Source organism: Camelus dromedarius, chromosome 21 (genome assembly GCF_036321535.1).
Source record: "Camelus dromedarius isolate mCamDro1 chromosome 21, mCamDro1.pat, whole genome shotgun sequence".
Lineage (NCBI taxonomy): Eukaryota > Metazoa > Chordata > Mammalia > Artiodactyla > Camelidae > Camelus > Camelus dromedarius.
Window position 1 is genome coordinate 20567437 of NC_087456.1, and position 6409 is coordinate 20573845.

Here is a 6409-nt window from a genome sequence, read left to right on the forward strand (position 1 = left end):
TCACCTGTAAAAGGAGATAATAGGTCTTAATGTTATTATAAGATTTAAATAAGATAATGCATGCCTTGTGCTGATCACAGTGCCTGAATTGTGGCAACACCCCCCCCCCCATCATCATCATTACCTGTTAGCTGTTATGATTGTTTGTGGTAGTCAAGCTCCTTTTCTTGGATGTTCCAGCAGAGTCTGCATGATCACTGATGGGGGAAATTGTAGGACAGATTTCTGCATTGGTACATGGATGTGTCATGCCAAGACTAGCAACCCGGAACTTAAGAGGTGACATATGAAAAGGGTTCAAATCAGATGAAAAATGCTGGAATAATCAAAGTTCAACAGGCTTCTATACTCTGTGACTTCTCTGAGACTTTAACATAACACCCTGAATTTTAAACCCCCATCATACTTGGCCATGGAACCCTTTTTCATGAAACATCTTAAGGGAAGAGAGTGTTTTGAACACATTTTAGGGGATATTGAATTAGATGATTTCTGAGATTCCTTCTGACTCTGACATCTGAAAAAGTTGTGTATTTCAAATGCAGTGATGTTGACAGCTACTATTTACTGAGCACTCACTACGAGCCAGGCACTGATTTAAGCACTTTTGATACCAGTCCTATGATTCTCACAGAAACGCTATGACATTTCAGAAAACTGAAACACAGAGAGGTTAAGCAATTTGCCCAAGTTCACACAGCTAACATGGTGGATCCAGGAATACAACCTTGCCTGCACTTTAAAGCCCCACTCTTAACTACAAGGCCAGCTTTAGCAGACACTGCTGACTTTTTGTGTATCAGTGCGTTGACTAAATATGATGATGAATATTTAGGGGAAAAAAAACTATGTGGGGTTGGTATTATAGTCAAAGGGAAAGAACACAGTCCAGGAGCCAGGAGACTTGGGACCTGAAGGCTAACTTTACAATTTATATCTCATGCCCTTTGTACTGACTGACGTTTAAGCCAGTTTTTCATGCCAGGTTACTTTAAGGTCATCGGGAGAGGTCATTGGAACCACCTGGCTAATAGGAAGTAAGAGAATTATCTGTGTTAAGTGACCACCAGTCTCTTCCTTTTCTAGAAGTTCCCATGGCTGATGAAAACTGAGACCCTTCACATACGCCCTTCACCTCCGCATTCATCCAAGGTGAGATAAAAGGGGAGAGGAACTCCGTTGCCCCCTCTCGTCGTACTTACCTCTTACCGTGATAACTACCGCTACTTAATAGTAAGGAGAGCCAATACGAGCACTTCCAGGTCTGAGAACCTGGAAAACGGGCTTCTCAGCTCAGCTCTGCACGACGACGTAGATGACAATGTTCATTCCCTAGGATGTCACCGCCCGCCTCCTCCCCGGGCCTATAACTGGATCAAACCTAGTCCTCTCCTGGCTCCTCGGGTCCCTGGGAACCCAGGGCGCGCAGCACCGCTCGCCGGAGTCGGACAGGATGTCGATGCTGCGGGCTGAACTCGATACACCTGGGCTTGATGGCCTCGCAGAGGCTCCTGGTGGAATCTGCTGCCCCCGTGTGGCCATCCTGGCTCAGAGCTAACAGAAGGGGAAATTTCAAGGCAAATGGAGCCCTTGAGAGGCTGGGAGGGGAAGTGGTGGAAATACTGCTGATTGAAAGCCGCCAGAAGAAAGCAGCCGACTTCCGATTGGGCAGTAGTCCTCTAACTCTGGTCTCAGGACCCCTTTACACTCACAAAAATTATTGAAGATCCCAAAGGTCTTTTGTCATGTAGATCGAGTCTTTCCTGTTTAGAAATTACAACTGATATTTTTTTAAATAGATGCATCAATTCTTTTAAAAATAACAGTAAATATTTCATGTTAACATAAATAACATATTTATGAAAACATCTAGATTTTGCAAAACAACAACAAAAAACCTTTAATTAAAAAAGCTATAAACTTTTAATGACTAAAACTATAAAATCCCTAGAAGAAAACATAGGAGAAAATCTTCATAACATTGAATTTGACAATGATTTCTTGGGTGACCCAAATGTACAAGCAACAAAAGCAAAAATAGACAAACGGGACTTCATCATACTTAAAAACTTCTGTGCATCAAAGGAAACAATCAACAAACTATAAAGATAACCTAAAGAATGGAAGAAAATATATGCAATATATTTCCGTATACCTGAAAAGGGGCTAATATCCAGAATGTGAAAAGAACTCCTACAACTCAGCAACAGAAAAACCAAATAATCCAGTTGGAAAATGGGCAAAGGACTCAGACATTTCTGCAAAGAAGATATACAAATGGCTTACAAGAACATGCAAAGATGTCCACTATTGCTAATCATTAGAGAAATACAAGTCAAAACTACAAAGAAATATCACCTCACATCCATTAGGATAGCCATTAGCCAAAAAACAAAAACCAAAAACAAAAACAAAAAACCAACCCCACAAAATAACAAACATTGGTGAGATGTGGAGAAATTGACACCTTGTGCAGTGTTGGTGGACATGTAAAATGGTGTAGACACTATGGAAAATAGTATGGCAGTTTCTCAAAAAATTAAATAGAATTACCATAGGATCCAGCAATTCTGCTTCTGGGTATATATCCCAAAGAACTGAAAGCAAGATTTCAAAGAGATGTTTGTTCATTGCAGCATTATCCACAACAGCCAAGAGGTGGAAGCAACACAAGTGTTCACTGACAGAGGAACAGATAAAGAAAATGTGGAAGGTACATATGGTGGAATGTGATTCAGCCTTAGAACGGAACGAAATCTGTCACATGCTACAAAATGGGTGCACTTGGGGGACATTATGCTAAGTGAAATGAGTGAGTCACAAAAAAAGAAACGCTGTATGATTCCACTTGTGTGAGTTATCTAGAGAAGTCCAAATCATAGAGACAAAGTGGAATGATGGTCGCCAGCGGCTGATGGGGAGAGAAATGGGGAGTCGTTCAATGGGCACAGTTTCAGTGTTGCAAGATGAAAAGATTCAGGAGATTTAATCCATAACAATGTGAATATACTTGACACCACTGAACTGTACCCTTTAAAATGATTAAGATGGTAAATTTTATGTGATGGATGTTAACTAGACTGGTTGTGGTGATCATTTCACAATATGTATACTATATAAAAAAAGGGACAACAGGCCCAAAATAAAGTCACTTGTGCTAAGCTCACATCACCAGACTGAGACTTTTAATACCTAACCTAATTGCAGTGTCAGCCTGTCCCCAACTGAAATCTTAACCAGTCCGTCTGGAATCTCCTGGTCAGCACTAGTGAGGTCATCTGCCAGACAGACCCCTGCCATCCCTCTCTAGAATCCTAGGAAAGGAAGCTCTCAGGAGGAGCTCCATCTTCTCTTTTCACCACGGGGTTTCTCGGCTTCAATCATTTGGTGAGGTATTGGTGTGGGACAGAGCACGTACCAGTGGAACAGAACAGAGAGCTCAGAAGCCAACCCACCCATTTATGGAATGTATATCTGGATAGCTGTATGGGCCAGTGGGGAAAGGAGAAACTGTTCAATAAATAGTGCTGGCTATTTACAATAGCCAAGATCTGGAAGCAACCTCGGTGTCCATCAACAGATAAATGGATAAAGTTGTGTTATATATATACAATGGAACACTGCTCAGCCATTTGCAGCAACATAGATGGACCCAGAGATTGTCATAAGTCAGTCAGACAGAGAAAGACAAGTATATGGTATCACTTATATGTGGAATCTAAAAATAAAATGATACAAATGAATTTGTTTACAAACTAGAACTAGACTCACAGACATAGAAAACAAACTGGTTACCAAAGGGAAAAGATGGGGGAGGGATAAATTAGGAGTTTGGGATTAATATATACACACTACTATAAATAGTATATAAAGTAGATTTTAAAATATATTTTAATGTATACACACTACATATATTATATAAAATAAATAAACAACAAGATCCCACTATACAGCACAGGGAACTATATCCAATATCTTATAATGACCTATAATGGAAAGAATCTGAAAAAGAATATATATATATATAAAAAAACTGAATCACTTTACTGTATACCTGAAACACTGTAAATCAACCATACTTCAACTTAAAAAATTAAAAAAAAAAATAGTGCTGGGACAACTGTTTACAGATACAGGTAAAAACTGGGTCCCTACTAAATATAATACATAAAAATTAATTTCAGATAGATTAAAAATCTTACTATGAAAATAAAAATTTAAGCTTTTAGAAAACCTTGGGGGTAGGGGAGGATCTCTTAAAGAGATTCAAAGGCATAAGCCGTAAATAGGTGAAAGACTGACACACTTAAAAGAGTAACATTTAAAAATTACTTTGGCATCACAAAAGACTCAAAAGGGACAGTGGGGAAGACAAGCACAGCCTAGGAAAGATACTTGAAATGCATGTAACTGACCAAAGATTATCGTCTCTGCAGACATATATACCTCAAGAAGCCTAAAATAAAAGTCTAACCATCCAAATGAAAAATAGGCAAAGGATAGGAACAAAAAATGGACAAGGAGATCCACATGGCCAGAACGTACGAGAAGATGCTTAACTACACTGCAAAATCAAAGCTAAGGAGGTTAATACCACTCAATTAGCAAACGTGATTGGTTAACACCAAGTGATGGGGGAAAGGGGGAGTTCTCAGGTCGCTGATGGGAGGATAAAGGTATTCAAGTGCTTGGGGAGCAAGTGGGAACATCTGGCCAATGAGGGGACTACAGATACGCACCCACATTCACAAAACAGGATGCTCCTGGCAGTAGTTATCATGCGGAACCCTGCAAAAACCTGGAGTGTCCCTCAATGGCATAAGGCATGAACAGTGGAATATCATGCAATGAAATACCAAACAACAGTAAAAATAACGAACCAGAGCTTTATTTACATCCGTGAAAGTCTCAAGAAAGTCACATTAAGAATTTTTTAAATGCCAAATATGTACAGTATTTTATCATTTCTATAAAGTTTAAAAGACATGCCAATGTGCAAAACTAAACTAAACACAGATGGGAAGGACACAAGCTGACTTCAGGACCGTGGAATGGAGTAAACGCAACGGGGCAGGAGACAAACAGGACTGCAGCATTATAAGGTTTCATTTGTAAAAACAAATCTGGAGCAAATATGGCAAAGTATTAAGATTAGTTGACTGGTTATGTGGCGGGGATGCAGCTGCCTGCACACCAGACCTCTGTTTTCTCTGCATGTTTCAATTACTTTCCTTTCAATCCTTTTTCCCTTTCTTTCACTCGAGTGCTGGGTTCCGCAGTCTCCCAGCTACTCAGGGACCAAGCTTCTGCATGGAGAGTCTCCTCAAGCACCTTTGTTTTCTCCCCAATGGCTCTTACCCTTTCGTCTTCTCGTATTTGTTTTTTCCCCGCCTCCACACTAACTGTAACACTGCGTCATGGGCACTGTTCATCTCTCCTCCCCTCACCGTCCACCTCCACCCTCTGCTTTTACCTCTAAAAGTGGCTCCACCTCCAGCACCCTGGTCAGGCCTCTGACAAAGGCTTCTTTAAGCCCAACAAGTCAAAACACTCATCAAATCTCTTTGGAAGCCCCACCCTGAAACTGCTCTTTCAAAGATAAAAGTGCCCTACTTGCCAAACTGAATGAGCTTCTCCCAATTTTTCTTCCCCTTTAATCTCTGGGTGGCTTTTACTCTCAGGGACCAGCTCTCATCATCTTAAAATTCTCCCTACTTTTGGCTTTCATGACTGTGATGCCGCCACCCCACATGTCGCCTGTGGGTTAGTCACAAGCCAGTGACAGCTCTCCGGATTCCAACTGCCACCACCGGGCCGAGCACAGCTGGCCTCCTGGCTGCCATGTCTTTCTTCCTCGGCTCTTCTACAAACAGCCCCGGGGAAAAGAAAGCTATGTCAAACACCAAGGTACATAATTCTCTCATTCCCTCACGATACACAGCCAGCTTGACGACACTCACGTTGTTTCTGGAACAGGGAGACAGGACCATCAGTTTGAACCGCAATCATAGCACCTGTTTTCACAGGTGTCTGCCAGCCGTGCTCCCCGTGGGGCCAGCGGCCTGCTCTGTGCAGCCTCAAGGAGCCCTAGTCCAGAGGCTGAGATTCTCTTTGCAACCCGTGAATGATGTAGAGAGAAAAAGGAAAACCCCATCTGCCCACCCCCGCCCCACACAGAGCCCAGAGATACAACCATTGAAGGAAAGTGGGTTTCCGGGCTCCCGCCAGGCCCCCACCACATGCGGCTTTCTGCTGGGGACCCGCACCTGCTCTGTGTTTTGGCAACTGCCCTGAAGTGTTTCTGACGATGTGCCTGCATGATGCCAGCATGGGGATCTGCTCAGCACCCGCAGCCCGCACCCCTCCGAGCTGGCAGCCGGCAGGCCTCGCAGCTCTGTGCACGCGTCTG